The 20,390-nt window shown below is 37.1% G+C and overlaps 1 protein-coding gene across 1 annotated transcript in view; it reads left to right on the top strand.

Moving 5' to 3' along the window:
* Positions 1-2,184: 2,184 nt before the first annotated feature.
* LOC113236930 (elongation of very long chain fatty acids protein AAEL008004-like) overlaps positions 2,185-20,390 on the top strand; it is a 63,506-nt gene continuing 45,300 nt past the window's right edge. The window contains exon 1 of the mRNA XM_026473156.1: positions 2,185-2,280. The gene's annotated coding sequence lies outside the window, so the exon portion shown is untranslated. The remainder of the gene's footprint in view (positions 2,281-20,390) is intronic.

A 20,390-nucleotide genomic window follows, 5' to 3' on the forward strand; every position in this document is an offset into this window, starting at 1 on the left:
TCAAAAAGCCATCAAAGTAAAACAAGTTTGTCCTACTTCATTTGTTAAATATTGGTTAGGGCATGTAGAGAATAAATGAAAGAAGATTGACAAAACAGATTTATAAGGCGTTAGCTTGGATATCTTAACCAACGAGCGTGTACGGAAGCACTGATGCGTTGTGATGAGGCAAAAGATGTGTGTCAGAATCGTAATTAGTTTAAGGCTGTTGTCTCTGCCTACCCCGATGGGAAAAGGGCGGGAAGTATAAGAAGAAGATGTATGTTTTTTAGACACTATCTATGCATGCAGAGTTTGCAGAGTTTTAAATCGCTGAGATCTGAGGGGCACTCTACTGCGTCTGTCTCCCTGAGACATAAGCTCACAAGTTTAATGTACCTGCAATTTCAGCAGCAGGTAAGGTGGCAGTACTTACTTGGACGTACTCATTCACAAAGAGTTCTAGTTCTGCTACAAAAATTTCCCAAAGCTCCCGAACCAGAACTATTATTTTTAAATGTTCATTTTCTGAATTGGTCCTACAAAAAATCGTACCCGGGATCTCCTAAGGTAGTGGCACTGCAACTACCATGGACAGATGTGTCAGGGTTTCATTAGAAAAACAGTGCCCGTTGCTCCGATACTCATAGAAAAGGCATTTCCCTAGTTTGAGACCAGGCAATGTTTAAAAAGGCAAATTTAAAAAAAAAAGTAGCTTATGCCCAGGACTTTGACAGCGCGGAGTACTTCGCGTAGCATACTGTAGGTACTAGACTAATTAATAATATAATATAATAATAATAATAATTTAGCAGCAGTAGAGCTCCTTGTGAAAGAGTTCATCCAGGGTAGTACAGCCACCTTATCTATTTCTGCCGCCAAGCAGTAATGTCAGTCCGGTTTTGAAGAGTAAGGATGCTGGTGAAATTATAGGCACATGGTCCTTGTCAACAACTTATGTCTCCGGGTGGCAGTACCCTTCATATCTTCGCGATTTAAAGCTCTGCGTGGCCCTGCAACCGTTATGGAAAGGCGTGTAGCTTACCATCAGGTGCACGACTTGTTCGTGCCGTATAATAAATAAAAAACTAATTTTCATTATTTTTCAGGTTCTCCATTCAAACTTTCATTCTTTATTTCACCCCCTTTAGGATCTATTTTTGTGACAAAAAGTAGCCTATGTCCTTCTCCTGGGTCCCTTCTATCTCTATACCAAAATTCATCAATATTGGTTCAGCAATTTTTGGCGTACAAACGTAAGTATTTAAGTAAGTACTTTCACATTTATATAAAGTATACCAAAAAGTATTGCTTATGACCCCTTTTGCAAACCCGCAGGTCACATCCAATTAGCACTGATAATTTGCAGAACAGCTGCAAGTGAATCCATACAATACTCGTTCAATATCGCAACATTTCCACCTGTGGAAAACCCTTTGTCATTACTTATTTACTGCTTTACGGGGCAAATGAATCGAAAATTATTATAATCTTTAATCTATAGAAAACATAATAAGTGTACTGACATGAGTTAACAGAACATTGATTTTATGGGGTACTAATGGCTGACTCATAAAAGGTCAAAATGAATAACTTTTTCTTTTCATTAATTTCAATAATTGATATTTTGCCAATAAAACAATCATACAAATCATCGTCATGGCTCAACACTTTTTTCGAATTGGTTGTACTCGTACATACGGTGTGCTGGTACATTGAATTGAAATAACTTTATAAAAATATATAATTTGTTCAATAATAAAAGTCAACAGAGAATTTCTATTAAGATTAAGAAAGCATTGATTCTTTCTAAGTAAAACTACAATGTTTAGTCAAATTCAATTGTTTCTTCCATTTAATGCTGTTAAATTGATGGAATTCTTATCCATATTTAATAGAACAAAAGATTGAAAAGAATGGCAATTTCATGTACTTAGGGTCGCACTTTAATAATCTACATGGTAACGAAAATTAAATCGTACATCATACATCTAAAAGTCACAGAGTTCTTTGTTGCAAGCGTGAATCTTGCTACGTCGAATTGTCATACAAAAGTGGGAAAATATATTTTTTTAAATAAACTGAAGGATAGTAGGTAATAAATAGGTTAATTAATTAGAATAATAAGTGTATTAGTTTAAAAATGTAGGACAATCTTAAAGAACTTACGTCTAACGTTGCGTGCTGTCCGCTTATTTCATATGCCGGCCGGTCGATAGTACTGCAGTGGCACGGTGGCAGCGGAGAACTCACAACGTCCTCAGCTCCGCGGGGTAACGGTTTTGCTTGAAACATCGAACGGTGAGTTCCTTTTTCAAAACTTTTCTTTTCAATAACGATTCTTATTCAGTCAATTGTTTTGATATAAAAGTACAATAGAGGTTTTAACGATTTTTATATTTGATTTTGGGGATCTTTAGAATGGTTTTCTAAATGTCACAAAGTTTGTAAATGTTTTGGAAGCAGAGATAACGAGAACGGATATTTAACAAATGACACTTCAATTTTTCTTTCAATAAAAATAATCAACAGTGGTTTTTCATCACTGTCATAGTTTCAATGCTAAGTAAATTAGCATCTGTCTTAAAAATAATTGGAACATGTTCGTGTACGAGTTACCTTTCCGTTTCCTTATATAGTTCTAATATTATGTTAAGAAACGAACACAAACCGCAATAAGACATTTTTCAATTTCAAATTGTTTGTCTTCAGTTACTTTGTTAATTCCATAACCTATTTCATATTACAGTAAGACCTACCCCTTCCAAAGTTATCGACGCATATTTGCCATTAGCTAATAGCTTTTACTGAATAATGTTGAACGAAAACACGATAGATGTAAACATACGTGACAATTATTCTATAATATAATTTCTCAAAACAAAGCTTTCTTCAGTATAAAAAATAATTATTTTCACACTTTCATGACTCCTTCACGCGGCACTTACTGTGTTTTCGATTAGTGGGAAAATAAGTCTCATTGTTTTTTTACTTTTAAAAATAGACAATTTTTTCATAATCTTTTATATAATATGTAAGGTACAATAAGATGTACAAAAGTATTTGTTTGACTATTTTCTAAATGTTTTCATAATATCGAATATTTAGATTTTTGTGATTGTTCATATTGGAAATGAAACTAGTTTTTCGGATCATATAAATTTGTTTTTTTAGGCCCTTTACAGGTCCTATGGTTTCGGCTGACAGAGATTTTAAAGGTATTAACCAGAATCGGTAACGACCTCAGTGGTCAATGGCATGATATCGCCATCTCTGAGGTCCCGGGTTTGATGCCCGGCCGGGTTTATGTGGAAAACTAACTTTTAACCTTTTAACTGAGTTGTTTGTGATACCGTCCTTGTTTCCAATATCACAAGTGCTTTAGTTACTTACTTTGGGATCAAGGCCACGTATGTAAAGTTGTTTAATATTTATTTATTTACGTTGGTGTGTTTCAAAAAACAAATGCACCTAATTTAGGTCCGAAGAAAATAGTATCATTTACAATTTTAAATATAGTTTATACTTTTATTAATACTAGGAATAGGGTCTAGAAACTCCCAACAAAGTGCTCAAAATCCTGATGACAAGTTCCCCAAGTAGGTTTGATTAATTGAAATTCATTTGGAATTTCGTAACAATATTTAAACAAATGCTAATACACTTGGTATTGTTCTTTGATACTAGTGTATGCCATCAGGTTAAAATGTGTGCATTGCATTCAATGAATATAGTATAATTCAACTTTGTTAGTGTCGATTTAACACGATTGTCGCTGTAATTCGTTCAATCCGCATTCAAACACATTTGGACCATTGCCAGATCAAAGTATAATCTGTATATACCGCTTAAGTATGCAATTAATTACATTTGTTTCGGATGACGGCTTTTGTTACATTTTGCTGAATTTACTTGTTCATTTCAGCATGATATACTGATTCTGAAGGGTACGGAATCCTTGATTGAATATACATCAAAGTGATTCATCACTTGAAAGTCGTAAAAATAATGCTTTTTTATTATTTGTTTTTATGATATCAAGAGACATTAAGCACAAGTCGTGCGCCTGGTGGTAAGCGACATGCCTATCCGTGACAGTTGCAGCGCCACTCAGAGATTTAAATCGCAAAGATCTGGGAGGCACTGACAAAAGTCCCATATGCTTTTAATTTCACCAACACCCTTACTTACTTACTTCGGTAGCGCAGTGACTCAAAGTGGGTCTTGGCCTCCGACACTAGATTCTGCCACGATTCCAGCCACTACCACCGAGTCCTTGAGATTTTTCTGGACTTCGTCGCCCCAGTGGTACCTTGGACGTCCCAAATAAGTTATATAATAATTTAATAGAAGTTTATTTATATCGAGTTCTTAGGTTTTCGCGATTGTTACACATAGGAAATGAAGCTATTTATCCGGATTTAAATCGCGTATACTTGTTTTCAATTGTTTTTCAATCAAACCGATGTTTCGCCCTTTACAGGTCCCATGGTCACGGTTGACACGACGGTTTGTTTGAAAAAATAAATATACGCGATTTAAATCCGGAAAAATAGTTTCATTTCCTAAGTTTATTTGTGTGAAATATACATAAGACATATTTTTACAGATACATTCATTCTATTTTAATTAGCCATTTTTTAAAAGCTTATAATAGGTAGATAACCTCTTTTTTCCTGATCCCGATCATGGAATGGTTGGTTATAAAATACACTTAAAGTCAGGCGGAAACTTGCACTAATATCCTATATTTTTAAACTTCTGTGAGGAAAAATTTTCAATCCTGTCCTTTTGTGGTAAATACGCACGTGTGTCCCGGACGGATACCACCAACTGGTCTGCAACCGGCCACAACTGGTGACCGTGTCGCGCGGGAGGACCAACCTGTAGGTTTAGCATGACATATCATATACGTATTATTATGTTAATTTCAAGTTCTTTGAAAAAATACATAAAATAAAAATACTTCATTAGTTTGTTATTGTTATTGATACAAACATCAAATACAAGGAAAAAATCCTTTAATGTGACTGGGCACGAACCGTGTGGGTGAATATGTACCACCGCTCGGTTAAAATCGAAGGAATTTTTATGTATCAATAATAATTTCAAACCTTCAACTTTCAAGTATCATAAAAATCTGGTATTGTCATTTGGACAATGGATTTTGCATATGTTGTATTAGAAGCCATAATAATACATATGTTGCCGCGTTGATTCACACTTTATACATAATCCGTTAAGATAATACATTTTAAGGCATTCTGCCATCGATTGTAATAGCAATGGAGCTCCTTGTGAAAGAATTCCTCCAGGGAAGTACTTCCACCTCATCTAATTCGGCCGCCGAGCTGTAATGCGAATATTATTGCGTTCCGGTTTGAAGGGTAAAGGTGCTGGTGAAATTACAGACCCACGAAACTTGTCAACTTATGTCTCAGGGGTGACAGGCGCAGTGGAGTGTCCCTCAGAGTATAGCGATTTAAAGCTCTGTATGGCACTGGAACTTCTATGAACAGAAGTGTCGCTTAGCTCGTCTCGTCACTTGATGTTTAAAAAAGCATATTTACTTAAGTATATATACGTTATCACGCCCTTTTTCCATTGTGGTAGGCAGAGACAACACCCCCAGCTTCCACTAAGTATCATTCTGACACACATTTTTTGCATGACCACAATGAACAGTGCCCTTTTAATTTAGTTAACATTTGCCCTTTTTATTCGTTACTTTTTTATTTATGTTTGTAAAATCTGATGAAAAATTAATTATTTGATCGATTGCATAATCATATATCTGATCTGGGTACTCAGACACTCTTAAACGAAATATTTCATTACTTAAATGTAATAATATGTTTTTGAAACCTGAAAACATATTCCATAAACATCCTTATCGCACGATATCAAGTCGTTTAGACGTCGGAAGCTCGTTTCGGGGAGTTACGTAAGCGTAGCAAAACATTTTTGTTACTATACCCAGTTAGGATGTCTACGTTTGTTGGCTGTATTACCGTCGCTCGGTTTTAGTATCATAATTTATGACTCTGTCTAGGGAATTTTGAAAACGGATAGTTATCATAATCGTTTAGCAGATTTAGAGAAATATTTGTATGGCCTTCATTTATATATCTCGTGAGTATGTGTGAATTTTGTGGTTGTCTATGCGTGTATCCATGGCATCAGCAATACAGGGTCTCCCTAGAGCGGAGCTTCTTTTTTATTTTAGAATACTAAGTGCCGGGACGAAGAAGTCGTGTGCTTGGCGGTAAGCGACACACCTGTCCCTAATAGTTGCAGTGCCACTAAGAGCTTTAACTAACGAACTAGGATCAAATGACAAATAATAAACATGAATTTAAAAATAAGCCAACCTCAAAATTTCGCTCCACTCTCGCTGTGTTCATTACCCTGATCTCCTCTTCGATAACTAAAATGTGTAATATGGAAGTCCTCGTCAAAACCAATAATATGAGCCCAAACACTGGGTAGCTGCTGTACACCGTTGAGCAGTTCCTCCCATTTGTCTACCATTTCCGTCATTATATCAGATGTAGATCACCATAATATTTTACTTTCATTGGAATTACATCTGGGAAAGTGGGTAAAATCCAATATATTGGATGTATCCCCTAACGGTAAAATATCTTCTTCCAATTTGAATGGCACTACCACTGAGGTACTCCCTTTTCAACAAAAATAAAAAGAATTATTGATTTCGATAGTTCTTTTCCTTATTCAGTTCACAAATGTCGGAGTAATAGCCTAACATACACACAAAAAATATACACTCAAATTGAGAACCGCCTCCTTTTTTGAAATCGGTTGATATAAAGTCATTAATAACCTTAACTTTTATTAGATCTTAATGTTCGAAACGTTGTAATTGAATTCCTTAAAATGCTTGAGGGAGATTTAATAGTGTCGAATGACCACACTAATTTGCTACGAATAAAATTTCGTAGCACGTGTAGCTTCTTTCGAATAATACGCCCCAATTATGTTTACATTAATGTTGAAGAAATCGACTGTGATTTGATACTATTATTGCCTATCCCATTGTTACGTGATCTATCGGTAATGAAAATTATTAATTTATTTTAAAGACCTTTGTGGCACGTTGCACTATTAACAATAATAAGTAATGTTCCAGACAATCACGCCAGTTACCTAATCTCAAACCAGGGAATTTTCCGTACTCCAGGGCAAAGGAATTCACTCTGGGGAACTACCCAGACCAGAATTTTCAAAATTGGTTCCACCGGGAATCGAAACCGGGATCTCCTCATCCAGCGCCCACAGGACAAATCGTTGGGCTACCAATGCCATTATTTTTTTGTTGATAGTAATTAACGGGACAAACAAGTCGTTCGCCTGACGGTAAGTGACACATATGTCAATGACAGTTGCAGTGCCACTTAGAGCTTTATAGGGGAAAGATCTGAGGGACACTGCACTGCACCCTTACCTTTTAAAACCGGAACGCAGTAATGATCACGTTACTGCTCGGTGGTAGAAATAGGTAAGATGGCAGTATTTCCCTGGATGAACTCTCTCACAACGAGCTCTACTGCTATTATTGTATTACATTCTGTGCCTTTACGTATGCATTGCGGGTTGTCATTTACGATCGCGTAAAATATTTGTCAATTTTGTTTGCCACGAGAATATGCAATTTATTAATAATTTCTATACAAATATAGCTGCTAGCGACCACTGAGGTCTTGGAGACTACGCATTAAAACTTGCATTTCAGAGTACTTACTACGACACGTTATATAAGGGTCTGAAACATAATATATGAGATCCACTAGCAAACTGCGTTATGTGCGTGGATAAAAAAGTTATAAACTAAAAAAAAAATTATTGTTCCGAAACCGGATTTTTAAATGGCAATTTTTAATAATCTGAAAAGTGTGTTATGATTGTCGATGAATTAATTACTCTATTTCTATTTAAAAATTGATCATAGAGAGTTTTGCAACAGTAATCATCGTAGCTACTTTTGCAACAACACAGTGATAATAATAGTAATTATATACTGATAATAATAGAAAAAGTTTTGTTATAATAATAGAAAAAAATAAAAAATACAATTCTAATTTTCCTTAACTCTCTTACATCCACATTGTCACCCATCAATGTATCTTTATTATTTATCATTTCTTCTTCTTCGGTCACGTTTGATTGTACTTACCCGATAATATATACAATTCAAGATTTTTGTATGTAAACCAATCTTCTCCGAAATGTTTGACGATCAAATTCTTAATAAATGAACACGAGGGACCTCTCCTATAACAAAATAATAAATACCAAACAAAATAACGGATTTTGCACGAGTTTACACGCAACAGAGCAGCGATTGCAGGTTGACGACAAAATGGCAACTTTTGAAAGTGTAAAATTAAGAAAGATAGCGACTTTGACAAAAGTAGTCAACATTTGACACTGATTTGTTCATAATATACCAAGTTTTGGCACTGTATTGTTGAAGTATTCGAAATTATTTAAATACTGTTCTATTTCACTCCAAAAAATCATTACCAATGCCACATAGTGTTGTTTGCAAGTGGACTTTTTTTTATAATACTAAGTGACAGGATAAACAAGTCGTGTGTTAGGTGGTAAGCCACACGCCTGTCCCTTACAATGGCTAACCACTCAGTGCTTTAATCACAAAGATCTGAGGGGCACTGCCACTACGCTTGACACCCTGAGACATAAGTTAACAAGTCCCATGTGCCTGTAATTTCACCAGCACCCTTACCCTTCGAAACCGGAACGCAATAATGTTCTCATTACTGCTTGGCGGCAGATATAGGTATATATATCAAGTGCAATTGACAAATTCTAAAACATTAAAACAAAAATATAGCATTTCCAAATACAATTACTTTATAGAAGTAGTAGTTAGTCTTACAAAATCAGAACACTTGGGCAGTAGCTCCCACGCTAGCCTTTTTTCCTTCTCCGCACAGGTCATGGTAAATTTGTAATTTATTTCGCGCTTAAATTCCGAAAAGTTAGAGGTGCAAGCCCGGATTCGAACCCGTAACCCTCTGCTTGAGAGGCGGTAGGTTAAACCTTATGGCTACCACGGCCACAATTACTTTTTTTTTACTAAAATTGCTTTTTAATCATAAATTCATTAGAATTACAAATTCACTTACTAACTCAAATAATTCAAACCTCAACTGTAAAAAGTCAGTTAAAATATATCTGTGGCTCTAGTGAATAGGGACACAAGTCAAAAAAGCCAACTTTGTAAGGAAACGCGAAGAACACTTAATGCTTAACATCATATTAAGCTTTAACTGTTTTTCGCGTTTACTTGTACCTGCTTGTATCCTTTTTTACTGGAGCCACAAATATGTAGGTAGACAAAAATATAAGTGGACACAGGACATATGACGCAACGCAGCAGAGCGTGTAATGACACATTCAGAAATGTGTAAGTACTTTACGTATCTTTATCCCATTACCTTTTTCGACTTATGAACACACATATTTCTGCGCACGTTGAGGAAAACCTATGTTCAGCTTACTAATATAAGTTAGACGAAACATGAATATCTTTATTACAATTCTTTGTAAAGACCATTGTTAAACTGTGATTGCTACGAGAAATTCAACTAGTACATCTTGATACTTTTTCCGTATCCCTACTATTTAATACATTTAGGCATATTTTGTCTTCTTCCTTGTGACACTTTCTTGGCTCATCGTACATGGTAATCATTCGAATCCACCATCCATACTTACGTAATTTTATTACTTCGCAAGAAATAGTACATTGTAATTTACAGACAACCTTGTCTGTTCTGCGAATGTCAAAGTTTCCGTAGCAAGCAATAGATAAAAGTAACTTCAGAATTTATTTTCCTTATTATTTATTTCTGATTCGGAGGCTTATAATATTAAACTACACGCAACCACTCAGAGCGTTGCCGTCGGTATTAGTCATATCGAAATAAAGGCTACATATGAGTTTTTTTTTATGATACGTAGTGACGGGTCGAATAAGTCGTGTCTTTTACCACCATGCGTAAAAGACACGGCTGTCCACAGCAGTTGCAGTGCCACTCAGAGCTTTAAATAGCATAGATCGCTCTGTCACTGCGCCCGACACCTCGAGTAAGTGTGTTGACTTCCCTCTCACCTGATGGAAAGTGACGATGAAAACAACGATGGAGCATGCACACCCAAAAAATGCCTATTCACTCTCGCCTTGAAAAGGCCCAAGTTATATCGTTCAGGAAACATGTCTGCAGGCAGGGAATTCCATTCCATTGCCGGTCGCCATGTAAACGTGGAAGCGAAAGCTTTGTACAAATTCTTGGAATAACCACAACATAGGGGTGGAACCCCTGTCTATGTCTAATCCCCCGATGATGGAAAGGGAAAGGCCGAATTAAATTGCTCAATTCTGTAGCACATTTTTTGTGTCACACCAAAAAAAAGTAAAAGTAAAAAAACAAAAGTTTAAGGCGGTGCAAAAGTTTAAGGCGGCGTTCCAAGCTCTGCAGCTTTACCCCTACTAATTCCGAGTCACCTATAAGCACGATCTTCGAACGATTTTCAACTAAATCCAAGGCGGTGTTTAGAAGAACCATTCCATAAGTGGCATCAGTACTCCATACGCGACCGGACTTGTGCTTGGTACAGTTGAAGCAACAGTCCTGGTGTGAAGTAGCGTCTCACTCTGGAAAGGATAAGACATAAGTTGACAAGTCCCATATGCCTGTAACTCCACCAGAATCCTTACTCTTCAAAACTGTGATACAACAATGCTCACATTGATTGCAGAGATAGGAAGAGTGACAGTACTTCTCTCTACGAACTCTTTCACAAGGACCTCTATTGTTACGAAATACCTATTTTATTTTATTTAAATTACGATAGAAAGTTGTGTAGTTCTATTTAGGAATACTCTTATATTTTATTTAAACAAGGCAATTTAATGAAACTATGTTTTCTGATCTCAATCACACATATTTATTTTTTCAAAAAAATACCGTAAGTTAACGATAAAAGAGTCCGAAACGTTGGTTTGTTTGAAAACACAAATATACGCAATTTACGTCCGTAAAAACGTGAAACCTAAACACCTGATAAGGTTTTTTTAAAATATTAAGTGCTACAACTCCGAGAGAGGTAAATTATATTCGGCAAATATTCAAGAACTAATAATGTTGGACCCTGTGCAAAGAATGCATCACACATTGTACTACATCATTCTATTCAAGAACCTTCGCGTGTTAAATATAAATTCAACAAAGCAAGAAAAACCTCAAAGCGATTGCAAGACGTGGAAAATGTGGATTAAACTCGACATGTTGACTCCTAGATTGCTTTAGTACGGTCACTAGGCTAGTTATAGGTCGGGTCATGACCGGTTGTACAGGTAGGCAGGTAAAGCTTTGCGTGAGTAGAAAAGCTCTAAATGTACACAAATGTTTAGCGGTTTTGGAGCATGTGTACATTAAAATAAAGGAGCTGATTCTTCCACGAATAATCTATTGGAGATGAAATTATCAAATTAGATACCTATATAGGCGTAGAAGCAAAGGCCGTGGGATCGAATCCGGCTCGTGTGTAATTTAATTTGAAATTTACCATGAGCTTTTCAGTGAAGGAAAACGTTGTGACGATATCTGCATGTCGAAGACTGTCTACGATCCTTGGAAAGCCTCACCTGAGAGGAGACCCGTGCCCAGCAGTGGGACGTATAAATGAGTTGATGATGGTGATATGGCGTAGACCATAATAAGTGCAGGTTCAAGCATAGGTGGACTGTGCTAACACGTGTACAACTGATGACAATTTCCTTGACGTTAAAGCAAATCATAATGAGTATTGTAATGTGCTAAATTAACATCTATTTATTACCTGGAGGTGTTTTATGTAGCTGGTTGTACTTTGTAGACACTGTTGCTTTATAATTCACTATTATATTCTGTCTGTCATTAACTTTTACAACGTTGTTAACAGGACGAGATATGAAAAGAATTACTTAAATCACTTCATTTGTTTCATCTTAAAAATAACGTAATTATCTTGTCTATTCTTGGGTTTGTTGTTAATATTAATACATTGGTCGAACAAACACAGCAAAATCCTGCATCTGTTGTCTCACCGCGGCTACGACTTCAGATTAGTAAGCTAACTGACCTCCCACACTAGCGTCTTTCGAGCGTCAGCGTCTTGTCAACGCACGTAACGCACGCGAGCGTCAACAATACATCCGCGCGGCGATGACGTAACGTAGTATCCCTAACTCATTTGTGGCCGCAACGCAAGCACTGAACAACTGCTGAATAATGCCGAACGTCGGGTATATGCGGCGCTGGCGTTGCGTCGCGGTCGCGCGGACAGCCGTCGTGTGAACGCCGTGCGTTCGACGCTAGTGTGGGGGGTTTTTGCCGGAGCGCCACTTGTGAGGCAACAGACGTTGGTTCGTGTCCAATCATATGTATATTTTTATTATTTTTATATAATAATAACAAACTAGTGGAAATGAAAATTTCTTTTGGAACTAAATCGAATGTATTTGCGTTTTTCAAACAAAAAAAACGTTTTGCGCGTTTTACAGGTCCCATAGTCACGACTAACCGACAGTCAGTTTCATTTCATATGTCTAACAATTCCGAAAGCGTAAGAATATGATGGTGGGTGTATTTTCGCAATAAAAATATATGAACATCATGATATTCAATTAAATAGCAGTAATGCGAGCATTACTGAGTTCTACTTTTGAAGGGTAAGGGTGCTGATGAAATTGCAGGCACGTGGGACTTTTCAACTTATTTCTCAGGGTGATCGGGGTAGAGGCGGTGCACTTCAGATCTTTGTTATTTAAAGCTCTAACTGTCACTGCAACTGTTATGGACAGGCGTGTCGTTTACCGTCAGGCGCACGACTTGTCCGTCCCATCACTTAGTATCATAAAAAAAAATTCTTACTTTTTCACGACTGTTACACATAGGAAATGAAACGTGAAATGTCAACCATGACCATGACCAGTGAAGGGCCCGAAGCGTCGATTTGTTTGAAATAATAAATACCCGAAATTGAGATCCGATAAAATAGTTTCATTTCCTAAGTATTGTAAGGTTTTCGCGATCGATACATATTGAAAATGAAAGATTTTCTCGAATTTAAATTGGGTATGGCTCTGATTGTATCATAGTCAGCCGTGACCGTTGGTTTGTACGAAAAAAAACAAATGCTCACCAATCTTCATCCGGAAAAAGTAGTCTCTTGTTCTGTTATTATTTTGTACTATTGTTGATCCAATTCCTAAATAAAACAATTTTATAATTATTAATACAAAGATTGAAAACCAAAAATTCGACAAACAAGCACATAGCGAAATTTCGTAAAGTCCGCTGGTTCGTTCCGTGGCTTAGTTGGCATAGCGTCTGCGACTGTTTGCTAGAAGACGTCAGTTTGAATCCGGCCGGATCGAAAGAATTTTTTACTATGTCTTCGTATTAATAATTATAACAAAATAGTGGAATAATTTCACAAAAATATCAAGAACATCAATTCAATACAAATTTAAAAACAATTTTATTTTATTTGTTTATTGTTAGAACACTGTGATCAATCATATTCGATAAATAAATGTCGTCGTAAAGAAATAAATATCTAACTAACCAATGAAATGTCAATAATCAATGTAATTTTGAAAAAAACGGCTTAGTCGTATAATCCTCGTCTCACGGATCCTATTGTCCCGTTCTCCGAAACCAAAGACAGATGACTGTAAATAAAAAAATGACAACCACACCAATTATCCGGTTTCAAAAGTGGGAATTCGCTATGAGCTCTAGAGGAATAGAATTCACTCTAAAGCACTGTACAGGACACCCAGGCAAGAACCTATTCAAAAAAGACAATTTCCCAAATTGATCCTATCGGGAATAAAACCCGGGACCTCCTCATCCAGCGCCCATAGTGCAAACAGATTGGCCACTGAGGCGGCCATGCTTCCATGCGTTCAATAAATTAGTAAATACATAAATAATAGTAATACATATAATAGGAAATTAGTAAACACGCAAAAGCGCTTTTTATGCTAAATAGACTTACACTTGACCCCTAACTAACCTTGGAGCATAGAACGATGGAACGAGCGCACTCAGTGCCTATTCAATCGTACTTTAAAGATATTTGAGTTATATGTAATAATGTGCTCGGAATTAAAGACGCAGGCTGGGAATTTCATTTCCTAGCTATAGGCAAGACAAAGTATTTATACAAAAAGCGCTTAGTACGATTGAAGGGAATAGCAGCCGAGTAAGGACAATATCCCATGTATCTGGATGTTCGATGGTAAAAGAGAGAGGGCGAATTGAGCTGGTGGAGCTCATGGGCACTGAAGTCTAATCTGTAGAAAAGCGACAGACGGCAACTTAGCGTCGGTGGACTAAACTGTGAAGCTTGGACTCGCGCTTCGTCGCCAATAAATCTCCAGGCTCTACGTTCAACCGAGTCAAGAGCTTACAGTTGCCAATTCACTTAACTATACCACAGAGTTAATTCATAACCTACTTAATAGAAGGTAAATATACTACCTACCGAGACTATTACTACTTTGCCTAATGAATTACAAAACTACAAATGTTCAACTACTAACTACATCTATTGTGTTGAATGACCTACAAGTGATTTTCGTAATCTATTTAAAAGATTGCCTATTTACATATTTTAATTAGATAGTGATATAGAAGAAAATATTCACACTGTGTTAGTTACATTTTTGTCGTTACTTTTATAAGGGAAAACGTATACTACTTAACACGTTCGTCACCGGCTAGAATTTTCAAAAATCTTCAAAAAATGACATTGGCATGTATATAATGCAAATGCAAAACTTATATACAAGGCAAATGACATGTATATAAGTTTTTTCGCATATTATTATTTGGCTTTGTTTTGGAATTATTTTTCGGGCCGGGCATTTCAACAATTATTATTACGTTACGTTTGCAATAATTATTACGTTTAAACCGCGTCAGTTATAATGCCGGGTAGAGTACATACACGTCATGTTCGATCGATGTTTACCTAAAATTGAAACACGTAGTTAATTTGAGATTAACATTTCACATTAACATTTTTTTTGTTTAGTTAGTAACTTTAAAATTCTATTTGAAATTGGAATATTTTTTTTTATTCGAAATATATATTTTTTTCCTCTAAGTCTAAAAATGTAGGTATGCCATTAAAAATTCTAAAAAATCTAGTGGCAACGGTAGTTCCTCAGGGTCGCGCCGGTCATGTGATATGGTTAAATACGTAGCGTTTGCCACCTGGAGCGTGAAAGAGCATCGCAAAGTTAGTGTGCCAGTCATTTTAACCCCCCACGACCCGAATAGGTAGATAAGTCACTTTGATCCACCAGGGCGATGAACATGTTAAATCTCAGAAGAAATGCTATACGATACAAGCCCTGTACCTCACCGTAGGTACACTTGGCCTGTGACGGATGGTCGGATTTAGATTTCGAAGTATGCTTATGCTGCGGGATGCGCCATACCGGAGCTCAACCAGCCAGCAGTAACGAATGAAAAATGAAATTCCGCTATAGATTTTTAAATTTGTTTAGCAGCCATCTTATTTATTTGAACTTCGAACATTTTCTACTTCCGGCGGAAATCGACCAGTGTGTACCTGTGTGTCATAAAAGTGCACATTCCATTACTATAATTTTTACAGGCCGTTGATCTCTCTTTTATATTTTCCACATTCAGGTCAACTCGCATGAATTCTTCTGCTTTGGAATATATCGGGAAGTATATTTTCAATTTCTATCCGTGAGTAACAATTTGTAGCTTTATATATTAATAGATTAGATTAGATTATTAGATTAGATTAAAATATAAGTAATGTAGCTAGGACTCATATTTCAGCGCTCATAGCGCGTTCTTTTGCAGAAAGTATTAGAAGATTGACTGACTGAACAGATTTAAAATACAATTGAGCGGAAAAGGTTGGTAAGGACCGACCAAGGTGAACATACCACGGTCAAATTGAGGTCATCTTAAAAAAAGGCCAGGTCAAGTGTACCCCTAACCGACGAGCGTGTATAGAAAACATTGATGCGTGTTGACGAGGCGAAAGATGTGTGCAGGGATTGTATCAAGTACGATGCTTGCTTGTATTAAAACTACTTACCATGATAGGAAAATGGTATGAAGTCTATATCTGTAGATCTGAGAACCCTAAGTGCCAAATAGTACCTAAGTTTTACTATAGAGCGTTTTAAAGAGAATGAGGGTCTTAATTAGGTGTCGGGTTACATTTTGTTTTACAATATCAAGTGACGGAACGAACGAATAGTGCGCCTGATGGTAAGCTACACGCCTGTTCATAACAGTTGCAGTGCACTCAGAGCTTAAAAATCGCAGAGATCTGAGGGGCATTGCCACTGTGCCCGTCACCCTGAGACATACGTTGACAAGTCCCGTGTACCTGTAATTTTACCAGCACGCTTACTTACCCTTCAAAACCGGAACGCAGTAATGCTAACATTACTGCTTGGCAGCAGAATTAGATAAGGTTGCAGTACTTCCCTAGATGAACTCTTTCACAACGAGCTCTACTGCTGCTACACAACGACATTGCGACTAGAGTGTAGTACATGACCCTGAATAGGGCACTGCAAGTCAAAATATTGAATACAATAACATGAAATCAAGTAAAATAGTAATTTAGAATGGAAATTGAAAGCATAAACGAAAAATTGGAAATAATTAAAATTAATGTGAAAATAAATTGAAGGTATAGGAATTGAACTATTTTTTCGGATTTAAATCGCGTATATTTGTGTCATAAAATATTAAATTAATAATGTAACAATAACATAAATGTAATAAATATATATAACATATTATTTAGGCAGCAAACAAACATATGACCCGCCTGATGGAAAGCGGTCACCGTCGCCTATGAACGCCTGCAACACCAAGGGCGTTACGAGCGCACTGCCAACCCTTTAGGACCCTTCTCAAACCCCTTTTGAAGGACTCATGCTGAATTCCTGCGGCAAAACCACGACTGGGAGTTCATTCCACAACCTAATTGTACGTGGGTGAAAGCGCCTCTGAAACCGTACAGGACGAAAAAGACTCGGTTTCTGAGTGTGAGGATGGACTCCCTGCCGGTGGCGAGTGGCGTTGCGATGATAAAACGGTGCTGTTGGCATCATGACAAACAGTTCTTCACAACATTGCACAAGTTATATAATCAAATATATAACATATAAACCTAACAGGAATACGTACGTATTATCGATTTTTTTAAATTGTTTCTGACCTAGATGTTCTAAATAGAATTCCTTTAATCTGGTACTCATAATCAGTGTGGTGCGGTGCACGCTCGGATTCGGACGTGCTCCACTGCACAATAAGAATTATAATAATTCGCGACCCGCGCGGCAATAGCCGCTGCACTTAATTGACTATGGGTTCTCAGCAACTCATAGCCAATGAACTGTTGGCGTTTATACAACACGCCATAGATACCATGGACGAAGTCAGCATCGTGCAGATCTGCAAGTCAAATTTCAAAGAAGAAGAGATTTGCAGTGGCAAGGCGCTGCTTTTCCGGACGTTTGGCAAAGCCGAACAGATGCCGTCTCGTCGGAGAGATGGAGGAGTGAAGAGTCTCCAGGACATCATTTCGTTGTTCAAGGAGACCGACCCAGACGACATGCCTGCATTCTGCTGAAGGACATCGCGTCCTTAAAAGCAAGCCTTGCTGAAGTTCAGTGTAAGTTGGAGGCCTCAGACAACACCATCAGTGAGTTGCGTGCCCAAGTTGTATTACTTAGTAGTGCGGCTTCGGTAAGTAGGTCACCTGAGGCATGCAACGTGAACACTTGTCGCGGGGCGCAAAATGCTTCTTTCAGCAGTTTTGAGTCGGCTCACATGCATGTGTCACCGACCTCTGGCGCTGTTGCCGCGCGCGTTTCCCCGCACCCCGCCCCGCCGGAGACGACCCCTTCACGTGATTACGCAGCTGTTGCCGCTGCCCGACCCAGTACTCCACAACCACAACCCAGGCAACCAATGAAGGGAAAACTGAAAAAGAAACTCGTATCTGGAGCTGCGTCGTCAGTACCACCGAGACGAGTTGATCAGTGCGACGAGGACGGCTTTCGGAAGGTGGAAAAGAAAAAGAAGAACATCAGCCGAAACCTTAGTGGCACCGCCCTGACTGGCCCGAATCATTTATTGCGTCCAGCGGTACCGACGACGTTGTTATACGTGTCGCGTCTTCATTACTCCACCAAGTCTGCGGATACTGTGGAGTACATGCGAGTGAAGGCCAATGCAAACCTGAGGGTCGAGCGGTTGGAGTCGCGCCACAATGTGAATTTTAATTCATTTGTGGTGCGAGTACCAACTCAACACCTGTCGACCTTCATGAGAGAAGACTTTTGGCCGAAGGGTGTCATATACCGGCGTTTCCGAGGACGGCTACCGGACACCCACGTTGCGTCACACGTCGAAGTAATTACGTGTAAATAAATAGTGTTATATGTATATTATCATGTTATATTGTATTTATGATTAGTCCGTAAGGTATTTATTTAATATTTCTGTTATTGTTTTATTATATTATTGTTATATTATATGTATGTTAGTCTGTAAGGTATGTATCTATGGGTCCTAGTTGCCTGAAATAAATAAATAAATAAAAAAATAAATAAAATAAAAATAATACAGGGAATTCTCAAGTTTAAGACCAGGTAATAGGGGTGGTTGAATGCAACAATATTATTATTAAATTATTATACACTTCCAAAGAGACAAAAGATAAAACGATGTTAACAATATCGAGTTCTTAGGTTTTCGCGGTTCTTACACATAGGAAATGAAACTATTTTTCAAACAAACCGACGTTTTGGGCTCTTTACAGGTCCCATGGTCACGGTAATGAAAACAAATATAGATGTTAATAAATTTATTTCAAAGATGTCGTAAATTACAAGGCAAAAAAACAATACCTACAGTAATTTCCTTATTAGATACCAAAACGGAGAACAGCAGACAGGAAATTGCCCCTACCTAAGCAAAATGTCACCTACTTTTTTTTACATAAATTTTCACGATATTGCGAAAATGAGAAGTTCGAGGTTTAGACTTAAAGTTGCCACCAAAAGGCGCAATGCGACAAACCGATTGCACCACCTGAAAGATTTACAAAGTTAGGAAAAATCAATATAGGAAACCTCTAGAGATTTTTAACGTAGTTCAAAATCTAATTACGACTTTAGAGCTATTATATACAGAGATGCTATATCTGTGTCTGCAAGCGGCAGACATACAAATCATATTTGTGTTGCAAAAACGAGCGATTCGCTCTGTGTTCCGTTTAGGTTCTCTGGTTTCTCTCAGAGAAAAGTTTAGGATAACAGGTATCATGACTGTGGCATGTGACACAGTACATTTACTCAAACATTTTGTATGCTCTTAAAATTATACATAGAAGATATCCATAAAATTACATTATACAGTGAGACCTTAGAACTAAGTCCAAACTCACAGTACCGTGACTTCGTTTAACTAATGTAATAGATTCCCTTATGGCGAACGTTTTTACAATAAGATTCTGAAGCATATATGAAGATTATCATTTCTTAATTTCAAAAATTACTTTAAAAGTATTTTAATTAAAAAGCCATATTAGAAAATTGAAGACTACATGTTAGATAAAGATATAAGGAAAGACGACAAAGGTTTTATATTCCACACAAATTTGATTCAAAGTGTATTCCATAGCATGTTATTTGAAAAAAGCAAGCCATAGATTTTCTTGCTCGTTCTCCTCAGGAAAGTTAGCATAGAGAACGAGCAGTAGCTTAAAACACGACGTTTTCAGCTGTGAATTTATTTTACCTGTGGAATAAATGATACTTTGAATTTGTGACACATGTGTCCGATAGTAAGGCTCACATTTTGTTGCAAAATTTCTAACTTAATTTTAATTATAATCTAATCCCGTATTCACAGTTTTTGCATGATTTTGAACAGAAATGAGTTAAAGTAAGTAGTAAGCTTTGCTGCTGCCCTGCCCATCTCTGGACATATTCGACCTGTACTACGGTCGGAAGGTAGAAAATATTCATTAGAGTTTAAACTACTGCAATAATTATGATACAAAATAGTCAACTAACATACCCTCAGCAATTTGAAGGCTGCGCAGACACAAAGCAGAATGAAATAATATAAATAATTGAGTAGCTCTGTCTTTCATTGTTTTCAGACCTAACTGTGTTAGTTAGCTTTCTGTACAATTGTCTCTCACTATATATATATACAACATATATTTATATTTTACAAGGTATGAAGCTTATTAATAATTTATCAGGTTGACAGTTAAACTTATTTCAGTATTTC

Source organism: Hyposmocoma kahamanoa, unplaced genomic scaffold (assembly GCF_003589595.1).
Source record: "Hyposmocoma kahamanoa isolate Upper Pololo Valley unplaced genomic scaffold, ASM358959v1 92, whole genome shotgun sequence".
NCBI classification, from domain to species: domain Eukaryota; kingdom Metazoa; phylum Arthropoda; class Insecta; order Lepidoptera; family Cosmopterigidae; genus Hyposmocoma; species Hyposmocoma kahamanoa.